Raw genomic sequence first — 14,996 nt, forward strand, 5'->3', positions numbered from 1 at the left:
ATTGGAAAGGTCGAATGATACATCATTTAACATTTGAGGGGGGGGGTTGGAGGGTGGGTTGGAGGGGGGGGTAGAATCAAGATTTTCAGTCGTCTCTATCACTTAACTAGGGCACACTATGCTTTACTATTTTTCAAAAAAAAAGGTTTATGTAACATGAATGTGTGAGACTTGTCGCTTGCAGACAAATGCTTGTTTTCCCACCATCGTCAACCCACAGCGTGTTTGGCCCGCAAGACTTTTTCATTGAGAAAATTCAAAGAATTTCGCTTAAATTTAGAAATATACCTGCAGTTTTGTCTCTATATCTTGAACACTTGAGTCTTCGGAGTACCACTGTTTGGTAGCCGAGGCTTCGGGATATATATCGTCTGTTCTCTCCCGAACATGCGATAGATATATAGACCGAATATTATGGGGGGTTGAAATCATGGTGTAACCTGTATTGAAAGCACGGCGACGGGTTAAGCGCTTAAAAAAAACCTGTTGCGTTTTTTTTTTTGCGTTTTTTTTGGTGGTCATTACTGAACTTATGCAAACCTTTTTTCGCTATGGGTTACGAGATCAAATATTTATAAACTTTAGTGCAGTAAATTGTTCCGGGAAACTCGAATGATATCAATCATAAACATAATTTTTATTCTCGCTTCAAAGGGTGCAATTATTTAGTAATTAACGTATAGGCCTACTTTTAATGTTTGGACGTTTTACACGAAACGTTCCCCCTAGAATCATATTTGCAAATCAGCCTTCACTATCGACTCCGCAAAGACGCATTTCCTCATTGTCGAGATGTTGTAGGCCTATCAGTTGAGTTTTAATATATTGTATTTTAAAGTTGTTGATTTCAATAAACTCATACAATAAACTAACAATAGACTATATATATTTAAAAAAAACTTGCGGTACGGATGACGTCACATTAAACAAAAAAGCAAGCAAAAACCTCACACATTATATGACTTAAGAATATACATGCAATTTGGCAATAAATACAGTAACTTATTGTACTTCAATTACTTTCTAATTGCACTAAGATTCTACACTATACAATCACACATATATGCAGGGTTATTCGGGGACAGAGGGCGTTCACTAAAGATTGTTATATGCGTAACAGTCAACTAACTTAAGGATATCGTTTGTGCAATGAAGATCCGGGAGTTGCTGGGTGAAGTGGATGGGGAGGGGAGGTTAGATGGCATGAGGTTGTATTGCTATTGGGATGAGGCGTCACACTGAGAGCATTTGCCCGATTCTAAGAATGTAACAAGAGCAGGCTGATAATATTTATCGGACTTTTTTTTTTGCACGTGACAACTCAGTGAATGTATCAGCAACATATAGACTCCGTGCGAAAGCGGAGTAAATAAAGTTGTTTCTTTTCCCCACTCAGCAGGCTTTACCTTGGGTGAATTTTCTTAAAGAATGTATGTGTGGGGTGTGGGGGTGGGGAGGAGTGTTATCTTAAGAGATGATCATCTAACCAGCTATGACAATGTATACATTATATTGTAATTATCAATTATAGGGTAGACTTATATTAATAGGTCTTATTCGTGGAAAAGGACATTCTTAAGAAACATACCCCGATCTCTGTTTTCAAATATGTATACTCATTTATTACACACCTTCGATAGCCGTCATATTCATTGGAATTTTTCTTTTGCTTTATCAGAAGGATATTTGCGAAGGAGAAGATGTTTTGTTCTTGGAAATTCATTTCCATTCTGATATAGCGTTCAAATGTTTACATAGCTGCGCCTACTTGCACGAAGACCTATAGTTATAAATCCCTTCTAATAATTGTGTCTTCTCAATGTGACAGACGTATACTGTTTAAATAACTATTTCAGCTGCTTTGTTACTCAGAAAATATTTGCATCGAGAGGAAGCAACCCTTCAGAGAAGTTGATAGCTATACGTCACAGAACAGCTAATTCATTTACGTCACAATTTGTTATCTTAGCCTAACTCTCAATGTTAATGAAGACAGCGTAATGACTGAACAGACGGCCACTATTAGCATACTATATAATGTGTTTAGCATCTATGACGTAATTTCATAAGCGTTTGAAGGAATGAAAAGCGCAGGTCGGTATTGCTATTTCTACTTTTTTTTGGGATAAGATCATGTTTAGCACGTGATCTTTTAAAAGTCCTGGTTGTTGCACTAGACACTGCAGACTATTGTCGCATCATGTGACCATGTAACCACGTGACAGTTCAGTCCTGCTGTAAAAGGATTGGGACAACATTTAAAAAAAATTTAAAAGTTCGGCGAGTTTTCTTGTTAGTGTTAGTTTTGCTTTACAAGACAATCTAATTGTTGAGTAATTGCTTGATGTTTGTAAGTTTACTTGCGATGAACTTAAAATTCATAATATTACCCATTCATATATACACTCGCACACATTACTAAAAATTTCAACAAACACATTTTTCTACATGAGCAAAAGATAACAGACTGAGAAATCCTTATTATTGGAAGGAAAGTAAAGCAAGAATTTTTAAAATATTATCATTTCTTTGAAGTTTGGATTCTGTGTGTATACTTTCCATTTCTCATGATTAGAGTTCATCAATTCTCCAAAACAAAAAGTGGGATCGTGCAACGAGCACATTCTTACACATTCATGCAAAGAACATTTGTCACGTCCTGCAGTCTAATGAATTCTTGAACCGTGTTTCACTGGAGTAGAAAATTATGAACGAAAATCGTGTCAAACTGAGCAGTTACGGCACAGTAGGCTAACTTGTGTCTTCGCCTTTTTTTTCCCTCGAACAATTGCAACAGATTTGTTGTCGTTTATGTCTATACATGGTGACGTACGAGGCGTATAAATGGTCTATTTTATAACCTCGCAAACAGTATAATCCTACCTCCTTATAGTGTTCGTAATTAATGAGAGCTAAGTCGGTTTTAAGTTAATAGTCCAAAATCGATGCAGAGTTAAAGAGCAGTGAAACCATTTTGTTTCAAAGCGGAGCGATTTTTTTTTTGGTGGGACGGGGACCACCCTCTTGGTCAGGTATTTCCTTTGACTCCTTCCGTAATGAATATTTTATTTCAGAGGAACAGGATCGATAGTTCGCGAAGAGCAATTACATTTATAGTGAGAAAAGAAGGGGAAACCAATCGATTGGTAGCTTTCAACATTCTTACATAAACAAACATGAGCATTAATCAAGTACCCACCCAATGAGCTTCAAACAAATCATGACGTAGTATAGCTGTGGGCGTGGCCTGTCTTGTGCTATAAAGAGCACCACCCATTTCCTCTGACATCATATATGCCATACAATGAGTTTGCACAAAAATGCCCCATTATCAGTGGTTAAAAGATCGTCTGTATAGCACCATCGCCGACGACTTGATCAAGTCTAAATATGACATCATCGAGCCACATATACGTCAATTGTTTATTTTTTGCCTTATTATTAACATGTTCCATTATCAGTGCTTTAAATGTCGTCTGTATCACCATCACTGCAACAGAACTACATAGAACAGATCACCTAAAATTGAAGAACAGTGTCTGTCTCTGCGTGCCTCTTTGTAAGGATTTCCTACCGCATAAAAACCTATACTATTCCCACTTACAACGTATATGGCTGATAGAGAAAGGGTGAGGGATAGAGGAGAATTGTTAGGGCACTTATACGGCGATTTACTTAATTTGGAATCTTAAAAGAGACAACAACAAACAAACTCACACTAGTTAATGGCCTATATATGTGATCGGGATAATTGTCATGACCAACTCCCCAAGCAACTAAGGAATATAATATTCCATTTAGATTCCATCACAGATTTACTGTTCATTCACACGCAAGACCGAAGACTTGATCGAGTCTAAGTATGACGTCATCGAGCCACATATGCTTCAATTGTTAATGTTTTTTTCTTATTCATTGAGATGTTCATTTTCGGTAATGATCATAGTTGTACAAATTAAATGACTGCTCCCATGCAGACACGGCTTTTAAACTAGTGCAGTAGTTTCTCAAATAGGAAAAGATTTTTCTTAGCTTAGCAAACATACAAACAGAAATATGGAAGCACACACAGTAACCAACACACACACATGTACAGACAGAAACAAACATTCACATAAATAGGGACAAATCAAGCAGACAAACAGAAACTAGAAGATACACTCAGAAACAAACAAACAGACATACAAATACAAACAGATACATTCAAAAGACCAACAAAAATATAAGTAGACATAAGCACACAAACGAGAACTTATATGCAAGAAACATGAACATTCGCCCATATTGAATAACAAAGTAACATATGTGTAACACATAAACACTACATATGTGTAACACATAAACACTCAAACATGAACAAACCAAAACACCAGAGATACAAACAAGCACATAAACAGGGGGAAAAAAATGAAACACGATTACCAATAATTACAGAAGTATAAACTAACAATAACGCACAGAAACAAACAACATTCAAACAAGCAGGAACAAACATTGAAACACGATAACCAATAAACACATCAGAAGTATAAACTAACAATAACGCACAGAAACAAACTACAAACAACAAACAAACATGAACAAACAAAAACACAGAGATACAAACAAGCACACAAACAGGAACAAACATTGAAACACGATAACCAATACATACAGAAGTATAAACTAAAAATAACGCACAGAATCAAACAACATTCAAACAGGAGCAAGCATGCACAAAAAAACAAACAACACGAAAAAATAAAAAAACTCGTACTCCACATGTGAGTGATACATGTGCAGTGTAAGCATGTGTCTAAGGCGACCGAAACGCATTTTCGAGTGTCTTGAATACTGTTTGAACTATTGATTAGCATACCAGATTGAAACAAAAAGAATGGAAATCGATATAATCTGGGATGAAAAGGTTGTTTTGGTCATTCTTTAATACCGGCGGAAAGGCCTCGTCAAAGCAAGGCAAATAAATAATCGATCTGGTAGAAGTGTTTACTTGAATATAACGGAACTACATGAGATGGGCCCTTAACCCTATATGTGTATATTGACCTATCTAAAAAAGACATTGTTACACTAAGGGACAGGCATTGGACAGGAGGTCTCGGCCCTGGCAGAGGGAGTGGGGGGGGGGCATAATATAGCTCAGGAGGGGATACCGTAGCTTACTAACTTACGGCGGCTAAAAGTTGCTTAACCATATTCCGATTTCCATTAACACCAGATGTAATGTACTATTACAGTGTGATTCCTATGTACGAACGTACCCACCCCCCCCCCTGGTCCAAAAGCAATTGCAAGTTATCTTGTTCAAACGCCTGATAGAGAATTTAAAATTCAACCCCATTTCCAAAAACAAAAATCGGTATATGCCGGGTGACTACAATCAGCTATAGTTTGTTATCAGTAGAAGTTTTTATTTTGAGGTTTGTGTTTTAACATTATGTTGAGACTTTATTACAATAAACAAATATTTACATCACGTGCGCAATTAGAATTTACATAACAAAAGAGATATAAGCAAACGTTGTAAAGTCAACTACCAACAGCATTATTAGGAAACACCAACACAGGTTTGCAATCATATCATGGGAAGCTGCCGTTTAGAAAAGTACTAATTTTATATCACGTGCTCATGTAGAATTTACATAACAAAAGAGAATTTAGCCTACGATGTAAAGACAATTACCAGAAGAATTAATACCCAAGCCCAAATACAGCTTTTGGCATCAGTTAGTCATTTTATTAGGACTGAAGCCACCATTTAGAAAACTATTCAATGAAACAATTAATAAACACAAACAAAACTATAACAAACAAAGTAAAAACAATGAAAAAGCAACAACTTACGGTTCTCTCCAAAGAAGTCAAGCAATAAAGTTGCCGAAATTTAAGTGATAGTACTAAATAACAGTCAGAGATATAGATTTGTCTCTCCGTCAGTGTATATACGATACAATGTTTTTTACACCTTCTTTCAGAGGTTTGTCCAGTGGTTATATGATCACGAAACCCCTTCATTCAAGAAGGCTATATACTTGAGTTCTTTCTTATGACCCATCAACAATTTGAATCCTTCTTGATGGGTCTATTTATCTTTTGCTCTTAATCACTGGGGTGGATCACTAGGGGAACTGACTACAAAACGACACAAGGAGAGTCGTCCCACTCGTTTCATTATATGTTTTAAAACCATTAGAAATAGAGCGAGACAGAGATTCATCTTATAACGTTTTAATCAATATGTCTTGCCTCATCAGTTAATACGTTTAACTCGTGGATTTTTGTTGGGTATTTTTGTTATATATATATATATATGTTTTTTTTTATATTATTTATAATCTTTTATAAGAAGCTCTAGAAAGGACATGGTCAAAAAAATATATGATGTACGTACGTAATAATACTACGTACGTACGCAATAATGATCATGTACGTACACGTCATAACACTACGTACGTACGTAATAATATTACGTACACGTATACGTGATATTTATAACATACGTAGGTGATATGTATTACGGACGTACGTGATAATTACTACGTACGTACGTAATAATTATCACGTTATAACGTGAAATATTATGTAAGTACGTAGTATTATTACGTACGTACGTACGTAATAATTATCACGTAGGCCTACGTACGTAATAATTATAACGAATGTAGGCCTACGTGATATAGCCTATGTTATCATTTATCTAACGTAAGCGAGCCTACGTGATATACTACGGGATACATCTTCATTTCAAAGATGGAGAGGGATGAACTTGTACGTATGTAGTTTAAATTAGAAGTATTATTATATTATAATATAGTAAAACCGCACAGTATGCAGTACGTATATGCACGTATCTTGCATGTAGCCAATATCAGGTGCGTATCCAGGGGGGGGGGCGTTGGGGGCGCGCGCCCCCCGGGTAAGAAAAAGAGAAGAGAAAAAAGGAAAAAAGAGGGGAAAAAAGAGGAGAAGGAGAGGAAGGAAGGGAAAAGAAAAAGAAGAAAGAGAGAAAAAGGAGAAAAAGAGGGAGTAAAAGCAAAACGCGAAGACACCGGGAAGAGAAAGAGGAACAGTGACATCATTACAGCGCTGAAGGCTAGCCAGTGATGGATCAATGATTTCGTAAAAGTGTGACTCACCCTACCCCTTACACCGACAACTCCATTTTTTGACGTTTCCATTTTCCTCTCTCACTAATGATCTATATATATACTATATATGGTCTATCATAACGCGTGTGTAGAATTGTGCTATGAAACCAACTGTGGCTGGTCTCGAACTCGACCGTGTCGTCGGGGAACATGACGCATTTTGGGATGGGGGCGACCGCCCGCCCCCCCCCCCCATTCAGCATTTTTTAAATGATATCGCTAAGTAATTTCAAAAAAGAAAGTGCTTAGAGGCAACTTACAAGGCCTGGGAAGTGTCATTTCCAGCGATCTGGGAGACATTTTCGGCCAAAATTTTCTTGTACGCTTCGCGCCAACCTATGGTGGCGCTACGCTTAGATAATTTGCCTACAGGCTTCGCCCCTCCCTTGGCAAATTCCTCGCTACGCGCCTGTTCGAATTTGTAACGCAAACAGCAGATATCACATCATATCAGTGAGCATGAAAATGGCGTTCCAGGATGAAAAGCCTCAAAACTGTCCGACTTGCCTGAAAAAATAACCAAAAATTAACGTCTTCAAGTCAATATCATATAAGCAAGCATCGGTTATTACATCGCATGCCATCATGTACCGTACGGTCCGTTAAAATTGCGCAGTATACCGCGGGATGCTAATGTAAACAACGACATGTCTCATGTAGATGTATAAAAAGCATGGAGGTCCAATTATGTCAAAACTCTATTTTACATTATATGGCGAATTAGGGCCTGCACCCCCGCCGCGCAGTGGCGGAGCGTCCATATGGTCAGGGGGCGGATCCCCCCCCCCCTGACGGACTCAAATGGACTGCTGGCGCCTTTTTCAGCTCTTTACCACTTTTTAATTATTCTAGATTATTGATTTTTTATTGCGCTCTCATCTACTTATTGACATTTGTCACATTTGGTTGGTGTATTTTGGCAATGACACCTTATTCTTCGTTTATCTGCAAATTAGCCAGGCCCGGAAAGGGTCATTTCCTGCGATCTAGGGAGTATCTTTACTCAAAAATTTTCTGTACGCTACGCGCCAACCAGTGGTGGCGCTCCGCTTAGATAGTGTCGAAAGCGCCCCTTCAGACCATTCTCGCCACTCCTGACCAATACCCCTAGCTCCGCCACTGCCGCCGCGCCTCCTACGCCTATGTGTGTAGTGCTCGATTTCGGAAATATCTGCTATTTTTTCATTTCCTTCAACCAAGTTTTATAATAGCCGTTATAACAGGTTTTAATATTTCTACACCAATAAATTAACTGTGTCTGAATTTTTTAAAATTTCTGGCCAACATTCTACATCACACTTCCCTCTACTCGTGCAATTTTGACCGGTCTGTTAGGGGTTGAAGGAAGTTTTTTCTATATTGGTTGTCCATAGATGAAATTTTGTACAAGATTATGGGTATGTTTTGAAGTGAGTTTATTCACGAGAAATGTGAATTTTCAAATTCTGAACAAATATGGGGCTTAAAACCTTGAAAAGTGGGGCTGACGGGTATTGTGGGCCGCGACGTAAAATCACCTACAAAAGCAAAGACCCACAGGAGATGCGGTCAGGTCGAACATGATGTGTGCCGGGTTGACAATCTTCAAAAAGGTTATGGATGGAAAAAAAACACTATTAGGAAATACTTGGTTCTCAGGCAAAAAGTGTACATCTGGTTGGTCATTTCAAGCCCGAGAAGTGCCGTTTCCGGTGATCTGGGGGGTTTCAAAACAAGAAATTTTCTTGTACGCTGCGCGCCAACCGATGGTGGCGCTCCGCTTAGATAGTAATTCGCGCCCCCCGGATTTGAAAATCCTGGATACGCGCCTGAATATGTTACAGTATGTACGTACTACTACTTCTTAGGTAGGGAACGTAAAATTATCACGTACGTAATGCATATTACCTATGTATACGTCATAAAGATTACGTACGTACTTAATAATATTACGTACGTACGTACGTACGTAGTAAATATTACGTACGTATGTACGTAGTAAATATTACGTACGTATGTACGTAGTAAATATTACGTACGTACTTAGTAAATATTACGTACGTACGTAGTAAATATTACGTACGTACGTTTTAAATATTTGTACGTATGTACGTAGTAAATATTACGTACGTTATAAAATAATGATGATAACATATAATATTAAACCTTTTAGCAGAATTTGGCGCATGAGTAGATGGATCTTTGTACGTGAAATTAGGCAACCGAACTTGAATGTGGCTGCGAATGTTTCATGCCGCTTCACATTCCTTCCTACTCATCATTTACAAAGCTAGGGTAAACGAGTGTAGTGTTTGTCACGTGGAATTAGATCTAACCAGGTGTCCCGACTGATGGGAAATTATGCCGTGGCAAGAAAAGGAAGGAGCCGAGAAGAAGGATGAAGGAGAGTACGAGGGCGGGGGTTGAAGAACCTTCGTTAAACCGACGTCAAATTGTTATAATTAAAATAAAGATGTCGTAAGAAGTGCAAAACCGTAAAAAAAAGCAAACTTAAATATAATTTTGGGAACCCCCATGGCTATAAAATAAGGCACAAACACAGAACTTAATTAAGACGCCGGCTGTGAAATTCCGGTATAGTAAGCTAGAGGGGTGGGATGTATAGCAGACACCTAATTGTTGCAAGTATAATGTACTTCGTCAAAGCTATGCACATCTGTTGTGACTTTAAGTGTAACAAATTAACTATACATTGTGTACTTTTCTCTGTTCACACGACGGGAGACAGAAATGTTGCAAGCCAGTCACCAGCATGTGTTAAAAGTACTATGTAAACGCATTTAATTCATTAATTCAAAGGTGACATATAGATTCATTTTTTATTTGCGAACCCTTCTGACTTCAGATCATTTTAATAACTGAATCTATACATTCCACGGTATATGACTGAGCAGAATGGAAAGCGCTCGATCGTATAGGTCTGACGTCATAGGAACAGACTCCCTGTCAATTTGAACACAGCTGGTTAGGATTACATTATATATACTATTGGCCTATGTATATACATTACATAATCAATTTTTCACTAATTCTCACCGGTAGATTCAATGGAAAGATCGGGTAAAGATGACTTATGTGATATAAGTTCATCGTCTTTTCGCTAAAAACGATACATTTGAACAGGTTGTTAACCTTGCACTGCAGTTTAAAGTAGCAACATATTTTCTGATCCAATTCCGTGACGCGAAATTCAAAGTAGGATTAGCCTAAACCTATACATCCGCTTAATCAAAGTGTTACAGGATACAGAGGCCTACTGTATGTGTGTATGTATGTACGTATGTAGTTCAGTATGTACGTCTGTATGTGTGCACGTATGCGTATATGTTAGTATGTATGTTTGTGTGTATGTATCGATGGATGGATGGATATTTGCTTTAAGAAAGAAGTACATCAAAATCTATCTTTGATTGCTCACCGTAAAAAAAAAAACTAAATTCAGTTCCGCCTATTTTGTAGTGTGTTTGCCTCTTTCGTCGCTCAATGCAATAATTTTGAAGGTCATTGCTGTTATGACTAGCTTTTAAATTGCGAGTTTAGTTTCCATCGATATATCTACGAGAGCATGGACATGGATGTTTGCCGGCATTGTTGTCTAATCTAGCGTACCGATTGTATCCCGCAATGTGTAGTGTGTTAGGGAATGTACTCTTATGGCTGAGGATATTGTAAGCAGTAACCTTAGGCTATGATTTACGTTTGATTGACGTCAGTGAAGGCAACCTACTGTTCAAATTGGTAAGAATGGTAGCCCAAGGAACTGATGTTAAAATCGCATTTAATTGGAGAACCAGTTAATTGACTGTTCTTTGTCGAAAGAACGTGTTGACATTTCTATTGAAGTATATGAATAGCGTGTAGAAGGAACAATTAAACCACATTGCGCGGCCCTTTTTTTTTCTATTTGGACCGGTTCCACTAAGCTATAGTTGGCTTACTAGCATGGTAACAGGACCTTATTGTGGACGTGTAGACTAAACGGTGCCTTGAACGAATAGAAGTCTCCGGATCGAGTGATGTCCAACTAGATTTATTGTGGGCGAGGACGACACTGAAATCATCCAAGTGTTTAACTTTCTTGATACAACAAGAAGCCATTTAGGTGGGAGATCGCAAACTTTAATGACCACAGAAGTATAGGCTGTATACGTAAACAAAGAATCATATGTTAGGATTCCTTTTGAGCTGATGCAAAAAAAGTCAAATGTCTTGGGTATACAAGCAAGAAACCATCATAATCAAGTCTTAAGAATCCGAAATATCACCATGCATGAAATGCCTCCCTCAATTTGCAGCTAATCGTTTCGGTTTATTTGGCTATACACGACATGATCGTCTTGTTCTGTTCAAGAGACAAACATATGCAATACATTGGAATGTGCCTTTGTAGCATATTGTATTGGAATGGAAACCTCTGAGGAAGGAATATGTTATATGTATGGCACTTGCGCAATTTAAAGTCTGTTTTGTTCTCATGAAATCCTGGAATGTACTAGAACACACGTTATGATTACCAAGTCAAGCCAGAAGGGTAGGCCTAATTTATATATATATATATATATATATATATATATATATATATATATATATATATATATATATATATATATATATATAAATATTTAAATATTTAAATATTGCTTTGTTGCGGTAAGAAACAGAGATATTTATTTTATAAAGACATTAAAGTAGATTTTCGGATATGTTGGAAAACGTTATAAATACTATGCTATCAGTATAGGCCTATGTTGCATAAATTTCTATACCATGTTTAATTTAATTTTTGAGAAATTACCCTTTAAATAGCTGATGCTTATCAATAAAAGCGACTGGACTACTTAGTCTAACACATTCCATTAGGTTCATATTCCTCAGAAGCAACACGGAACAGAATAGGAAAAATACCTTTACGGCCTCAAATGTACATGTTTACAATGTATCACAATTTTCTCAAGGACAAGCAAAGCTGAATGTCAGCCAAAAGTAGCAGACTTCATAAAAAGCTTGCCTTCATATCATATATAGCGTGGATCTACACACACGGTTTATTCAAGCTTTTAAGTTTGGAGTTATTGTATTTGCAGAGTTAAACCCCCACACACACGCACCCCCCCCCCTCCCACTCGCCATTCACAAAAGCAAGAGGATTCTTGCCCTGCAGTGCAACGTTGCATCTATACAAACCAAAGTAAGATGTTAATCCAATATGTAGGACTATGTTGATGTTTACCAAGGTTTAACACCATTGACTTCAACAATATTTAGCAACATGCATGGTTCTTATATACGCACTAAAGTGAATCCACATACCAAATATATAAAGTTCACCCAAGGTATATTCTTTTGGCATTACCATGTTGATAAAGTGTTTGAAAAGCGTAACGCTAAGGACCTCAATGACCTTTTTGTTGGTAAAGCTATGGACGGTATCGGGATACGTTGACGAAATAAATGACTTACTCAAAGACACTTGTCGTGCACGATGCCTCTGGTTATTATACCTCTCCACAAATAGAAAGTTCCCTAAGAGCGGTCTGGGGAGGGATAAGCATGTATACCAACCTATGCTCACACCTCCTTTTGAAGACGCTTAAAATAATCATATTGAAGGAATATTTATTACAAAATAGATTTTGGCGACAGGGTGAGGGAGAACGGGCTTGGGAGAGGGGACGGGGGGGGGGTGTGAATGATATTTGATTCCCGATAACAACAATATATATAGTTCAGTCGTGTAAGAAACAAATATTAAACAGTTGTCTATTTACTTATATACGTTTTATTGTATGTCCAACTTTAGAGAAAAACACTTGTCATGTTGTCATCAATAACACAATTATAACAGAATCCCAAGATTCTAAGTTTCTATATCCGTTTTGAGAACATGAAACAACACATTATTCCCTGACTGGGAATTAATGTTTCCCTCGCGATAAATGGTGATAATGTTTTGATTGAACGGAGGCATAGAACGACTTCCACTGTTTTTTTTTTACCTTTTTATTTCTTCTAGAACAACACAGGAAGTCAAGGTTAAGGTCATTCATTAGTTTGAAAGAAAGCACAACCGCATTTCCAAGCAAAATCAGTTATTGATTAAAACCTGTGATCGGCTAATGCTGTATCATTATATATATCGATATAAATTTCATAAACGCATATAGTCATGTTCGAATTTTTTTATTGGTGTTTTGCTTATTGCCCCCTTAGGTTTTCTATACACCATCTCAAAGGAGTGTGTTGTTGTTTTTTTAACAGGTTTATTTTTGCTTTGAGAACTATACTTTGTTATTAAACATGAGTGCATAATCATATCAAACAAGTTTAGATTTTAAAGGAATATCACGTTCGATAGTTTTAATCTTTCGCAGACAAATTTGATGCTACTGTCCTGGTTGACACCGTTGTGGTTCGTCAAATTTTCACGCTAAGTCGTCTAGAAATCTTTGAGGTACCGTATATGATTCTTGACAATGGGTTGCACTGAATATGCCCACGCCTGACGCCTGAGAAGGGAGGGGGTCACGCGGATGCAGCCCCTGGGTCCGTTGCCAATGAGGGGCCCACTATGGGATAAATACAAGGTATCCAATTAGGGTTTAGCACCACGTGGTTTGGTCAGAGTGATGCATATAGTTATACAACCGAACACAGAATAATGCGTTAATGTTCAGGTGTATTTCACACCGTGGCTATAACGTGGCCAGATGGCAAATTCATTTGAAAATTCTTAATACTTATACACTCACGCTTATGATATACACAGATAAATCCAGTGACGTGCATAGAGTTTCAAAGGTGGGCGTAATGGTGGGTGGGGGGGGGGGTCCAAATTTCCCCAACTTAATGGGGCTTGAAACTTTATGGACGGGTTGTAGGCGGAGAACGACTTGTGGCTGTAGGGTCGTTGAATGCGAATCCCCGCCCCCTAAATGAAAGTGTACATCTCAAATACTGCATTCGGAGGTATGTTTAGACTAAATTAGGTTTATAGTAGTTGCGACTGACGATGAAGGTGGGGAGTCATGGCATGGCCAAACCCCCACCCTCCCCCACCCCTCTATCCTTGTACACACCGTGACTGGATAAATCAATAAAACGATGTTGAGGTTCAGTATTCAAACTGATGTGCCCCTTTCCAGCGGTTCATGTGCAGCGCAGCGTTTGAAGTCTAATTGTCAAAAGCGATGAGAGAGTGACGGCATAAACGCATAATCAGCAAATTGTTGTTGTTTGCTTTCCAAATTAAAAGGTTCACGCATTCGCGAGGGGTTAAAAGGTGTTTCCGTTATAACTAGAAATGATGATAATGCATGCGACGTTAATCGATCGGCCAGTTGAGGGAAGTTACATGGATTACCTGTCAATCACAGTATGACGAGAATGACCAATGGATGTACTCTTGGTACACTAAATATATATATATATATATATATATATATATATATATATATATATATATATATATATATATATATATATATATATATATATATATATATATATATATATATATATATATATATATATATATAGATTTTTATGGGTTTTTTCGAATTAAAGAGATACATGAAAATACATTACAGGGAAATTGTTAAATGAAAACAGAAATTATTTGAACGACACAAATAAGTAAATTCAATAAATTTCGGACTTACCTTTACGTTTAAATTATCAATTTCTGTCCAGATCGACGATAGACGGTAGGAACGAATAAATGTGGTACATTCTCGATATGCCGATAATCATATTATATCTTGAAGATGCATCGAACTGGGAAAAAACAAACAAATAATTCATTCCTCTTGAATTGAAAAACACAAATTGAAATTCTTGCTTGCATGCTCT

At 37.4% G+C, this 14,996-nt stretch overlaps 2 protein-coding genes across 2 annotated transcripts in view; one reads left to right on the plus strand and one right to left on the minus strand.

Moving 5' to 3' along the window:
- LOC139967391 (matrix metallopeptidase-21-like) overlaps positions 1–14,894 on the minus strand; it is a 36,226-nt gene extending 21,332 nt beyond the window's left edge. Inside the window, exon 1 of the mRNA XM_071971125.1 lies at positions 14,807–14,894. The gene's annotated coding sequence lies outside the window, so the exon portion shown is untranslated. The remainder of the gene's footprint in view (positions 1–14,806) is intronic.
- Positions 1–14,996, plus strand: part of LOC139967392 (uncharacterized) — a 59,696-nt gene that overhangs the window by 23,922 nt on the left and 20,778 nt on the right. The gene's annotated exons all lie outside the window — the stretch shown is intronic.

This window comes from Apostichopus japonicus, chromosome 5 (assembly GCF_037975245.1).
Source record: "Apostichopus japonicus isolate 1M-3 chromosome 5, ASM3797524v1, whole genome shotgun sequence".
Taxonomy (NCBI): domain Eukaryota; kingdom Metazoa; phylum Echinodermata; class Holothuroidea; order Aspidochirotida; family Stichopodidae; genus Apostichopus; species Apostichopus japonicus.